This window comes from Heptranchias perlo, chromosome 2 (assembly GCF_035084215.1).
Source record: "Heptranchias perlo isolate sHepPer1 chromosome 2, sHepPer1.hap1, whole genome shotgun sequence".
NCBI classification, from domain to species: domain Eukaryota; kingdom Metazoa; phylum Chordata; class Chondrichthyes; order Hexanchiformes; family Hexanchidae; genus Heptranchias; species Heptranchias perlo.
Genome location: NC_090326.1, coordinates 49878315 through 49892475, shown reverse-complemented (window position 1 = coordinate 49892475; position 14161 = coordinate 49878315). Strand labels below are relative to the sequence as shown.

Here is a 14161-nt window from a genome sequence, read left to right as displayed (position 1 = left end):
GTTAACACCTAGGAAAGTAACCAGCTGGATTTATAATCGACATGCGTTTTGCTCCGCTTCGCTCATCAATGATCTAAAGTCAGTGTACGGATTAAAATATTGCTGCACAAGATATTGCGCGTTCAGTCTGTAAAAACAGCCGAATGCTACAACAGCTGGAGGCTTCATTCAATGTTAGGTCGACAGAGAGAGGCACAACACGGGCACTTTAAACACACTGCTGATTAAAACTGAGGTGCCACAAAAACTGACTGGTGATTCCTGCGGGGACGTTGGGACACGGCAGGTGAATAGTCTCGTTATACACCGCTGGATTTTTAGTCTACTGAAATGGCTTAGTCTAGACCACTTTGGCAGGGCGTAGTGCTATTGAAACCCCTTTAATACAAGGAAAAATCTCGATCAATTATTCCTGCACATTTCCTGTGTGTGTTACATCTCTTTAAGGTACAGGCATTCACCATCAGTGCTGTGTTTTTGAGTTTCTCCCACTTTCTCCCTGCCACTCCCCCACCCCAGTCAGTAGGGCACTGCATTGTGCACTTCTGCAATGGCTGCTGTTAATGTCGTTCTTGATAAGCCAGCAGAAGGTGCAATTCAAGCATGCCGAAAGATTAGATGTATCTCTCCCCCTTTCTAAGATGGAACGTGTTGCTTCTATGTGCTCTTACCTCCTTCTTCCTCTCCCTCCGCACCGCCAAACAGCTTGGGTGAGAACTGATGGAACTCAACTAAATTGAGGTCACTGAACTTCAGCGGCAGTCAGTTCTGCCGGACTCAAATAGACATGGCCATGTGTTGGTGGGAGGGCCGATTGCTTCCAGGGTGCAGATTTTCTCTCACCGCTGCTGCAGGGAGCTTTGCTGAGTTAAAACACAGTTAAGGTTGATGTTCACTCTTCTGTGAAAAGTTTGCAGGGCTATGGAGAAAGAGCAGGGGGTGGGACTAATTGGATAACCCTTTCAAAAAGCCAGCACAGGCACGATGGGGCGAATGGCCTCCTGTGCTGTACGAGTATAAACTGATCATTTTGAACCATTTATAGTTTAAATCAATAAACCCAAACCTAGTTACCACTTTGGGTAACCAGTTTAGTGCAATTCATTATTATTTGCTCCAAGGGATACGAGTGTTGAGTGTTCAGACGTCTCGGGAGACTGGAAGGCTTTTGAACTGGTTTGAGTAAATGCCAGAGCAGCATTCATCTATTTTTTATTTTGACCCAAGAGAGCCATTTCTTTCTCATAAATTTTCTATCACCCTATCATTATTGCCTCACCTCTCTTGGGTTTTTTTGTGTGTGTAAACTTTTTCCCTCCTTTTTTTTTCAAATACGAATTGTTTCACTGCCTTCCTCCCATCGCCCTGGAAGTTTGTTTGAGATTGAAACTGACAGAATGTAAATCAGACGGCGAGGAGATTGTCTGGAACATGTGAATCCAAAAGTTGCAGGGATCTGGTTCATTGCGCAGCGTTCACACGCAGCCGGATTATGACAATAAATAACAACTGAAGTCACGGATGCTGTTATCGAATCAAATAAAAAGTTCCCCTCTCTGCTCAATACCACGCTGAGAAATAGTTTTTAGCATGTTAATATTGTAGAAGACGATTGTGGACTATGGACTGGCCCTGGTTTGTCATTTCTCACTCATTCACTCCCATGCTTAGTCAACGCGGGGGGTCGAGGGGATGGGGCGGGGGGAGCTCAAACGCTTTCAATTTGTAATACACGAAGCAGTAAGAAGTCTGTCTAAGTCTGTCATAGTACACTGTTCAAGCAGTTCACTACCATCATCAGAACTGAATTTCTTTGCACCATTTCAAAGATATACTCTCATTTAATACCTATAAAAGAATACATTTTGCAATCTCTAAGTGTGGGGCATTACAGCATGGAGTGTTAAGTAAGTAACCTTAAACCAATCATTTTGTTATTTATATTCTTGTACAGTTAGGGTAGGTTGCTGCCTCATTGACTATGAATAGCAGGAGGTGGGAGGTGGTAAATCTAACTTTGGATAGCTTTTACTCCATGTAACGTGACATGAATCCTTTACCCTTAGCAGAAAGGAAATGTTTGTGGAAGCAAATGGCTATTTTGGTGGCGGTGGGGCGTCTCAGATTGAGGGAGCAGGGGAAGGGGGGAGGAAAGGTTTACTGGGACCCACTGTTTGTCTGAGAAAGTTTAACTGAGGTTCACAACCATTCTGCTTTACAATGACGTTATTGAGACATCTGTTACCACAACACAAAGCTCGACCTAGCAACGGAAACATATTTTGAGGAATAATTCATGACATTTTCTGGCACTTGAGGCCGTGCAAAGTAAATGAAATTTGCAAGTAAATGGGACAAATGTGTGAAACTAAGCCAATCAAAGGAAATCTTTGGGAGTCTGAAAAAAATCAAATAGCAAAAGTCCAAATTTTGATCTAAGTCGGCTATCTGTAGCTCCTGGTAGGGTTTAAAAGTCTTGGAAGACTGCTAGCCCAGTGCAAAAATTCTAGTTACACCTGCTCCACACTGCAAAACTCCAAAGGTCAGAAAAGCACAAGTGCTGGAATATATTAGTCAGTTATTAGCAGTTTGGCAGCGCAGTAATTGGCATTTCGCACAGATTTACCCCTGAGTCGTATAATGATTTCTGCTTTAGAGAGCAGTTAACAATGGAGCAAAAAAAAAGGAGCTCCTGTTCTCTTGCAAATACGTAGAAAAGACGCGTGTACACATTTACAGCATTGCATTGTTCAAGGCCCTCTTTCACAGGCGTCTAGCTCCCTCCTGTGGTTGAATCATTTTGTTCCTCTGTCTATGCAGATTAATGGAACTCCAGTCAACCTTTTGCTTTCAGATAATTATCAAAAGGCTTTTTCCCCCAACCCAGACATATCTTCAAGGATACAAAAATGGGAAAACAAGTTGCATTGAAGTGTAGTAGTTTTTTTTCTCCCAGATAATACGCTGGTTGAAATATAGAATAGCGTGACAGCACTATAGTTTATCAAAATGCACTCATGAGGTCAGGAGTTAGATTGTACACAATTGTTTTTGGAGCAGAAACAGTCATTCATGCAGCAAGCACCAGTTTCAAAGGCTTGTTTTAGTGTAAAATGCAGCATCCCCCTTACCGAGAACAGCCCTCAGGAGCCTGATGACTGCATCACACCAACTGTGTGCTGATATCAGAAGATTATTTATTCTTTGCGTGACACATTGAATGGAGATTTAAATGGAGGTGGGCAAATGGAGTTTGGAGTTCATTACCATCATCAGAACTGAATTTCTTTGCACCATTTCAAAGATATACTCTCATTTAATACCTATAAAAGAATACATTTTGCAATCTCTAGGTGAGGGGCATTACAGCATGGAGTGTTAAGTAAGTAACCTTAACCAATCATTTTGTTATTTATATTCTTGTACAGTTAGGGTAGGTTGCTGCCTCATTGACTATGAATAGCAGGAGGTGGGAGGTGGTAAATCTAACTCCATGTAACGTGACATGAATCCTTTACCCTTAGCAGAAAGGAAATGTTTGTGGAAGCAAATGGCTATTTTGGTGGCGGTGGGGCGTCTCAGATTGAGGGAGCAGGGGAAGGGGGGGAGGAAAGGTTTACTGGGACCCACTGCTTGTCTGAGAAAGTTTAACTGAGGTTCACAACCATTCTGCTTTACAATGACGTTTGGGTTCATTACATGGGCTTTAGTCATCGATAATGCCTTCACGATGTTAACTATATTTATGCTGCAAAGCCACACGCAGATCTATCGCCCTTTCACAGGACATGAGGGGTACATAAATCTCTCACTCCTTGTGTTCATTAGTCGCAGTTGTGTCATTAAGTGATTATCCAGTGACGTGCTGGCACATGCATGTATGTAGACATTGGTAGAGGAATTTATCGAGCCTGGCAGTGATGCCCCCATGATCGCATGCTATGTCAACACTCATTGCTAAAGCTCACAGTTTTGCTAAGTATTTCACAAAGTACATAGCATCTTAAGCCAACCAAAAGATCCTACTTCTAATATTAGTAAACCTGGCATTGTTCCATCTTTTTTTTATTTGTTCATGGGATGTGGGTATCGCTGGCAAGGCCAGCATTTATTGCCTATCCCTTGCGATTGTGGCAAAGTTTGTATTGGTAAGAGTGGCCTTCACTGCAGATGCAGTTTGTTCTATGTACATAGAGGTGATTCAAACAGCAAAGTTGTCTGTCAGTCAGTCAGTCAGTCAGTCAGCTTTTGCAGTGAACAAGGGAGGCCGTAGCAAACTTTGATGATGCCAGATTGATTATTCCTCCTTGATAAAAATTACTGTACATCAAAAGTCGTAAGAATTCATGGAAATTAGAGATTACTTAGTTATTCATTCTGGAGATGGACTTATTGTTAGTGACACCTGGCTCTCTGTAATTGGAGTTACCTAGGCAATGGCTTAAGGATTTTTATTAACTTGCTGATTTCTGGCTGCCAGTAATAGGGGTTGCCTAGGGAACAATGTAAGAGTTTTGTTAAATTTGTAATCTATTATGTATGTTTCTGTTTTAGCAACCCTCCTTTTTGCTGTTAATTAATTGCTTACTCCAGTAACTTTGTCACTTCTGGAGAGGTCACTTGCAAGAGCAGTGAAATGTGGAATTTTACCCTTTTTTCATTTTCCTGTTTTCTCGATTGTTTTTTTACCATTTCCATTTTCTGTTCTAATTTTCAAATAATTCTGTTCCCGGCAGTGTATTTTTGGTGTCTCTCCTAACCAGTAATTGGCACAGAGTAACCTTTAAGAATGAATAACTACTGTGTATACTTTCCAAGGCGATTGGAAGGGTGTTATAGTTACAAGACTTTGGGTGAGATATCGGGTGATTTAGGCTGGGGATAAGTACTAATGTACTTTCTGAATTAGGAGTTGATCTGGATAGGGATTTCCCTGCATTTGGTCAGTTCAGATCCCTTTGAACTGTGGACACCACTTCTGACTATTCTACATACCTGCAAGAACAGGTAACTCCTCAAGTTGCATTATAAGCCTTAAGTGGACTGTCAAAATATGCAAATCCCAATTTTGGCCACAATATCCATGTATATTATATTATTTATATGCCCTTTGTCTTTGATTTCAAATTGTCTTCACTGTTTTGCATGCAGCAGAGCAAATAGTTTGGGGATTCATAATGCAAATGGCCAATTCTTGTGCCTACTGCCCTATCATATAGGCAGCATGGCTCCATAAACCAGGAAGGTTGCCAATATAAATGCCTAGCCCAAATGACAACATTGTTCTCAGTATAAATGAGGAATGCGATGCAGCATATATTAATAGTCTGGTGAGTACAAACAACATTCACAAAGTGAAACCACATGAGGGTGGGATGAATGAGAATGAAACTATTTACTGGTGACCCTCAACGTCAGGAATACCGTGTGCCCCTACTACTGGGACTATTGGGCTGCCTTCTCGCTTTACCTGGAATCTCAATAAAATGGAATTAAATCAGATACACTTCTGTTTGCGATTGATTGTTTGGTACGATCCTTTATTATCGATTTCATGAAAGCAGCTTAATATGAAAGGTGCAAGTACTAAAATGTACTGACCTCTTTCTTTTCCTTTACGATAGTTTCACAACAGGGAATCAATTCCACCTGATCAATTCACTGATGTATAGAGTTCCCTGGCTGTTAAGTACACCTTCCACAATGGATAAATTATAGATAATGCATTACACATTTTAAACAGCATGCTGAGCAGTGCCTGCACGACATGGTTCAATTTTTATTTAAACAAGAGGGTAAAGTAATTCATTGTGTGAAATAATTGATTGTATTATGAAATACTTTTGGACAATTCAACATAAGATGCTTTATAAATGTATGTATTATTTACCATTTAAAGGTAGCAGAAACATAAGGCACAAACTCCAAAGAATAGCAGCTTTACTCCTGGACTTTTTACTTGAACATGTGTCCTTGGATTGCTGCTGATCTAGTCTTTTTCATAACACAGTTGTCGGTCAGAAAGAAAACACACTTTGTTTAGGGGAGCTTAAAGCAAGGCAAACTGCATCACATATTGCCCACCTGAGGAGGGTCTGTAAGAGATTAAAGTAAGAGATTAAAGTAGTGAGCTGAGAGAGAAGTCATTTCAGATAAGATTTATTGGCAACAGAGTTAGTTGAATACACATAGTGATCAACAATGCTACAGCAGATGACCTTAGCTTGCTGCATGCAGTGCTGATCAGGACAGACAGATGCAAACAATCGCAAGCTCCATCTCACACTGCTCTCACAGCTCATGTTGTGTGGATACAGGGATTATGATGCTCCCGTAAAATTATATTTTAGTATACTGGCACAACAAGGCTGGAATTAAGGAAGGAATGAAGACAATAGGTGAATGCTTCCTCACATTGACGTACTAGGAATATGAAGAAGCGAATTGAAAAGAAGAAGTCCTACTCTCAATCCTAATCCACCCCTTCTTGCTATAGGATCTAATCTCATGCAAGTTATGCAATGCTAGAGAAAAAAATACCTCAAAGAGGTATGTTGTACTTCTAGGCCCTTTCAACAAATTCAGTTGATGGAACAGCCTATGGTGGCTACATTTAGTGGGTGGGGACAAGAACACACCACTCACATAAACAAACTAGGTTTTCTGCCCTAACTTTTCCAATCAAGATAGTAAGACTTTTGTTGACATAATTTATTTCACCAGTATTCAAGTATGTAATAGCTAATAAAATGCATATAATTGGCAGAGTTTGTGAAGAGACGGCTGTCCAAGCAGTAAAGCATGGACTGCAAGCATTGTTTTAAATCAAAAATGACATCTTGGTTGCTCTTATCTAATACAGCTGATGTCCTGCCCTTCTGTGGTCCAATTGTTTACAGAGAGATACCTTTGCAATAAAAACAAACAGTAGATATCCAGAAGTCATTTAAGCACAGCTTCAAATGATCCTTAACATTCAATCACATTCCAGATTGGAAAATCGTGAGGAAGTTTCAGTTACATTGCCCTCCGTAATTCCATAAACAAGAATGAGCCAGGCTTAGGCAGCATCGCATGATAAAACAGTTGCAAGCTACCCCTGGGTGGCATATTGGATAGGCCACCTTCCAATATAGCTCAAAGCCAAATAGACCAAATTCAAATCCCAATCTATGTTAGGTTAGCTTAACTCAATTGAAGCAACAGTTGGGTGCTGCAGGTTGGCTCAGGCTGTCTAGGCAAGGTAGGGGGGGAAATATCAACCCAGGATTTCTGCTCCTAATTGTTACCGAGAGAACTCTGCTAGAAGGTGCCCATGTGTGGATTTAACATGAGGATAGAATCAAGCTAGAGTCTGATAGACTTGGTTGAATATTCTACCATTGCTCGTAGTCTGAGCTCAATTATGAAGAATGGCTGCTTAGGTGAAGTACCAGACGACTGCCTATGCCCATGGAACTGAACCCTAGCAAGACTCAGTGGGGTAAAAATTATCCTCATTGTGCCCATTTTCCAGGCAGAAAATGGAGGCAAAAAGGAACAATTTTGGGGTGCAAAGTTCTACACCCAATCTGAGCCTGAATTATGGGTACCACCATATTTGTAAAGGTGGCCTTGCAGGCATCCTAGGTGGCTGCTTTATACCGGCATTAAGCCCCTTGAATATATTAGTGAGGGGCTTAACATCAGCTCCGTTCTTTTCTTTGAGTCTAAATGTGGCCTAGCCAATGGACCTTAAAGGGACCACTGGCAGCTGCCACCAGAACGGTAAGTTAATTTTTTTTCTCCCTGATTCACAACACTTCTGAAGGCCACTGCCAGCCCTCACTCAACATCCTTCCCTCCCATCCCTCTCAGGACTCGTCAGAGGACCGCTGCCCACAACACAGTTGCCTGAAAATGACCTCCGCTTCGCCAGCATGCAGCCTGGGGACAAGCAGTAGGTGTCAGCAGCTCACTGGACTCATTAAAATGAGGTTTGGGGACCAATATTGATCAGGCCTCGGACCTACTCGTTCAGTTGCAGGAATTGTTTCCTGTGAATAGTTTGCGCCAGCCTAGCGACGCTAACGGATTACTACCCTAGTACTCTCAGGAGACGGGATGGGGAGAAAACCTGGCAAAAAGGCAGCTCCAATAGCAATGGGGAAAGCACAGGCCAGTACGTTCTGTAAAACCCCACCAGGATGTTACCACTTTACTTACATACAAGTGCCTCATTGATCCCAAGGACAAAATTGTTAGTGCTCAACTCAAGTATCATTTTTCTTGGAGATAGCCAAATGAGACGGGCATTCTTAATTTTGGATATTAATTTCTGTACACAGTTACCCTGAATAATTCTAAGATGTAATGCAAGGAGTATACCAGACTTCTTCCTTTATATGTGGTAAGATTGACACTTAAACAAAACATGCTTCTCTCCTACTGCCATTCTCAGGGAATTCAGATTCCTTTTCCATGGAAACCTTATGCAATAAAGTACATGAGGCATCCAATTTGTGTCCTTTCTCCAATTCTTTGAATTTCTGTTCCATTTCAGTCTTAGACAATGGTAGCAAGGAAGCCAGTTAAAAGTGACATTTCAGATGGTCTTCCCAGCCTGCTATAACTAAGTCTGTTCTTTTGTGTCCTCGCCCTGCTTTCCTCTGGCTAAGTCCAATCTGCCTTAACCTGTCTCCAGTTTACTTTAACTCATCTTATTCTGTCTCAGACGCTTTTATTTCCCAACTGCCTCTCACTTCAAGCAAAGAGATGTTAGGACATGAAGTATAGGAGAAAGAGGTTGGAGCATAGAAAGGAGCCAGGAGAACCCAAGGGATTGAGAGGTACAGAGTGGCTATCATTTTGTGGCGATGGGAGCAGGTCTGTGAGGGGGGAATTCTACCGTACATATTTTCTGCAATGGTTAAAGACTGCTTTTGCATTTCCAGGGTCTACAAGTTCTGTTTCAAATATCTCTTTGAATGGCTTCAGGCTATAGCATAAGGCAGGAGAAAGTGTATGATGACTGTATGGCGTTGGTAGAGGGTGAGAACTCCAGCATTCTTGAACTGTGCTTGTGGCAGATTTTTCCTCAGGATCAAAATAGATCCAAGCTAAAAGGACTCAAAACAAATAAATCCCCAGGGATGAATGGTATCCAGAATGTGTGCAGTGTGGTAACAGTTTCATTTCATTTAGTTGGATCCAAAGACTAGTCACATAAAACAGAATTCTTATTTGAGTTTGTAACTCATACGTTTATGACATGTTGGCAGAGAATCCTTCCATAATCACAAACAGTAAAATCAGTTTTATACGTTAACTGTGGTAGATATTATGATGATGTCTGTAGTAAGTACAAGTAAACAGTATATATAAGACGCTATATTTGGCATGCATTCTGCAAATTTCCTGTATCACACTTTGCAGTATCTGTGTCACACTTGCATTTGATTGGCAGAAATCTCATATTCACAAAACAGTGACAAATCACAACTAAAGCTCGTGTGAAGCATAAACACTGGCATGGACCTGCTGGGCCGAATGGCCTGTTTCTGTGCTGTACATTCTATGTAAACAGGTACGGAATGTACCAATCAAACATGGGAATAGACATATGCAAACAGCCAAAGTAGAACCAGCTAAAGCTACATAAAATAAAAAAGGTGATCCAATCAAAATATTTTTCAAAAATGTCTTTGGCCACCATCTTTGTTTCTCCACTAACCTGAAGACTTATTGCTAACAGTAGGCTTCGTAACATAAAGGTGACATTAAGAAAAATTACCTAATTAGGAGAAAATTATTAAACTTCTCTATACAGTAACATTTTTGCTTATGAAATGCTTCCAACGATGTTCTCCCTCCGAGGCCCGCACCTATGTGAGAAGCCTCAGCCTGGAATTCATGAGGGTTCCCAAAGCTATCACTCTCGACGGAAGGGACTCACTAGACTTTTGGTTTCAGCTTGCAGTATGTATTTGTGCCTAAAACTTGTAGTATATTTTCATGATTGACAGTAAGATTGGTCAATCCTAGAGCATGGCTGCCCCAGCCCTTCCCTCACTCCTGTATATCAGTGGGAAAAGCCCCGGGAAAACCATTATTTGTATTAAAAAAAATCAAAACCAAGCTCAAGGGTGAACCCAATGTGTACTATGTACAAGCTGAGCTACCACAAATACAATCAGCGAATACAGGAAGAGAGCTGAACATAGACGCAACTGAGGAAAATAATGGTGAATCGGGAAAGACTTGGCAGAAATGACTCACTGCAGTACTTTATATTTAGTAATGTATTCTAAATGATTACACCAGCAGCATTTCTTTTATTTTTATTCATATTTATATGCTCATAACTCAAAAATAGTCATCATTTACAAGAACAGTAATAAGCTCTGGAAGAATTATACCATTATATTTAAGTTTGAAAGGAGGTATTCATTAAAAGTCCTGATCTAAGTATGCACATTAAAGTAGAACCTTTTGGCCATTATTAAGTATTGCTGTAAAGATATTTGGTAAAGATGCAAATGAATTTAATCTTTTCTGAAGTTTTATATAGTTTTTGGTTCCCGCTATAAAAAACCACGTCCTAAATGGATGGACAGCAAAGGGCCAATTTTGCACTCCCAGGGCGAAGAGGCATTTAAGCGGAGTACACCATGCGAAATTGTAGGTGCACAGGCCATGATATTTTGGGACAGGAAATAACAAGATATGCCCTCACGAATTCCTGTGATGTGCTCCCTGCAAATATTACTCCCTATTGGGAGCACAAAATTAGCCCTTAAATGTAAAGAGCTGTTTTCTCAAATTATAGGCATGAATTTATTTATTTACATAACTGGAATTTTTTGGTTTGTTTATCTACCTACAGTGTATAAGGAAAATTATTTGGCGTGGCAGTTCTGCGGAAGTTCTTCCAGTCTCTCCATGTAACATCGGCGGGAGATTGACAGAACACCCAGAGTAAGGGCGTAAACGACCATTTATGACCATTCCTCCAGGGACTCTGGAAGTTACCCTGGAAGATCTAGAGAAGCCCCACAGAACCTCCGGGCCTTCATTTTCCAGAAACCAAACAAGGGAACACTCTTTTGAAATCTCTTACTAACTTGTTTCCCAAATTCTTTCAGTGGAGATGTACATCCCTTTTCCAATCCTACACACCAGTATTCCCTCAACTTAGCAGAAGCATGTTCTAAGTAGACAAGCATGCCTTTAGTTATGGTGGACTTTCCGTAAAAATGAAAATTGATGTTTGCCACAGCTCGTGACCCATGAATAAGGATCAACTTTACATGACGAGAATTTTTTTTTTATGTCGAAGAAATAGGGCTGTAAAATTGTTCATATTTCTATTCTTTGAGGCAACAAAAAATGGTGTCTTTCTAAATTTCCAAAAGACAGGGGTAGATTTTCAACTTGGGCATAAAATAGATCAGCGGCTCAATTTTAAAACGGAGCAGGGAAAGGGAGAGGGGGTCAAATTGCGGACAGGAAACTCATTAGTACAAGTTTCTCAGACGTCCTTACGATTTTGGCGTAAGGACGTCTTTTATTTTTTTTGTCGGTTTCACGTCCGACTGATCGGCTGATTGACAAGCTAGTCTCAGTCGGACAGGAGACCAGTCAAGGAGAGGACGTCTTCCGGTAAGTCTGCAGGTAAGTCTTTATTTGTATGGATTGGGGGGGGGCACGGGGGCATGGGTGGGCAGAGGTTGGCACAGGTGGGCATAGGTTGGCACGGGGTCGTAAGTCATGGGGGATGGGATCAGGGGTCAGTCAGGGGGGGGCATCGGGATCGGGGTCATTAGGGGGTCCACGATCATTGAGGGGGGGGTCAGAGGATAAGAGGATCAGAGAGTGGGGGAGGATCGGGGTCGGGGGTGAGAGTATCAGAGTGGGGGGGAGGATCAGGATCGGGGGGAGGATCGAGGTCAGGGTTGGGAGGTCCGCGATCGGGGGGGGGGGGGGTGGTCCACAATCGGGGGTCGGGGCTGTGATCTGCGGGGTCCACGATCGGGGGTCGGGGGTCCGCAATCATTGGGGGGTCAGTGCAGGTAGGCTTGTTGGGCCTGGGGGAAGCACTCCTGCTCCTCTGGGCCCTCAAGCTGTGCCTTTCTAGGCACCTGCCTCTTAGTCTCGGGCTTTTTCGCCTCCTTTCACAAGGCGTAAAACAGAAGGCCCGGGAATCCCGGCCTCTCGGGGTTGAAATTGGGTATTGGAGAAAAATGGAGGCCTGAAGCCTCCTTGAAAGATTTTAAGGCCCAACCCGCCTCTTGGGAGCGGTTTGGTCGCCCGCCCCTCTTCCCGCCCCGGTGAAAACCGGAAATGGGTGGGTTGGGGGCGGGTCTGAAATGGTGGCAATTTTCAATGTCCCCCCCCACCCCCACCCGTTTTTTACTTTGAAAATTGAGCAGTCGGTTATAGAAACCACCCAATTTTAATGCCTGTTGAGTTAAAAATCTACCACTGCATCTTCTGCTTGTTTTAATATCTGCTCATTCAGAATTTGTACACACTCAACACTTCTGTCCATCTCTTCCTCCAGAGAAATAAAGGTACATTGAATAAGTGTAAAAAATGCAGCTTACTCCTTTAATATTTTCAACTCTAATACATGTATTAAAAAGCATGCTTTGGCAACATACTGGTTTTTCCAGAGATTGACTAAAATGACCTTTTAATGAATTTTACACAAGTTTTCACAGTGACTGTAATCTCCATTTAATAAATTACATTTCCAATATAGATAGACAATACATGGCAGAAAGTAATGAAACATGTCTTTTATTTCCATTACAGAGTTACGGCCTGTTTCACAAGTGGAAATTAAAATCATATTTCATTGCTAGCAATCCTTGTGTAGTCCTGTATAATGAAATAACTTTTGTATTAATTAAAGGCTTCTTTGTTTATTTTTAATGTATAAAGAAAATACTTTAAATACCTTTACATGATTTCCCTTTAATCAGTTTCCATCTTGCTAAGTTTTAAAGAAAGGCTGTGACATCGATATTTGAGGGCATTTTATAGGCGCAAAACAGGTGCTTAAGTATCCAATATGGGGGGGAGCGGAGGGGCATGCAAGCGCTTAGTATGCATCACAAGTGTGCCGCCCGCCATATTGGTAAAGGCAGAAAAAGAGGTGCCAGGGACCACTTATGAAACTGGTGTTATTCCCTTTGCATATGAAAATAATGAGCCAAATGCTTGTTTGAGGCCCCCTTTGAAAAATTGGTCTGCCCTGATCGTAGCTGGTGCTGATTCGGCTGCATTCAGGAAAATGTGGTCTGGATGTGGCCTAACCAGCGGTCCTTAAAGGGACCGCCGGAGGCCATCGTCAAAAAGGTAAGTTTTTTAAATAATACTTACCTGAATGTGGAGCTTGGAGGAGCAGGTGTGCCGAAGACTAATGCCGTCCCCCACTTGGCACCCTCCCGATCATTTTCCCCCTCTCCCGATCGCCCCTTTCCTCCCTATCACTTCCCCCCGCCCTCTCCTACGATCTACCCAAGGCCGGCACAGCAGGCCGAAATTGAAATCCTCTTTGGTGGCAAGCCCAGGAGATGGCCAGCATCGGTTGTGCCTCAAGCCTACCCGTTCCGGCCCAGGGATTGTTCCCTGCGCTCAGCTCACGCCGGCAGGTGGGCGTGAGCCAATTTCTAAATATCAAGTTCCTGGCATCATCTCTTCCCAAAAATGCTACCTGCGTTCACGTTGAGTCACCCCAAACACTGCCCAAAATTGACTGTCCTTGCTGCCTGCCGTACAAAGAAAGACTGCTCTCTTCACTTCATTTCAATACCGCAGCCAGTAAATGTCATAAGAGCGTTTGTGCATTTGTCCCATTATTGGACAAACCTCATATAATGCGATAACTGTGGAAAAATAAACTTTTATCACAATCGCCCAATCAAACAAACATTTCACCTGATATTCTGTGAGTTGTTACTATTTTCCCCAGTCAGACTTCATATAGGTAAAACCTAACCAGTGTTACTCACATGGGAAATGTAGATTTACCATCGCTATTGCACAGAGCATTGTGGAGTGACTTTAAATTCCAGTTCCACGATAGAGTCAGTGCATTCTTGCGTAATGGAGCATATCTTTTGTCATTGGCGAGAAGGGTCTGTATAATGGACACACTGGTCAGTTATGGAATTTT

At 42.1% G+C, this 14161-nt stretch overlaps 1 protein-coding gene across 1 annotated transcript in view; it reads left to right on the top strand.

The window, feature by feature from the left end:
* Positions 1-14161, top strand: part of LOC137339218 (cadherin-6-like) — a 204682-nt gene that overhangs the window by 4159 nt on the left and 186362 nt on the right. The gene's annotated exons all lie outside the window — the stretch shown is intronic.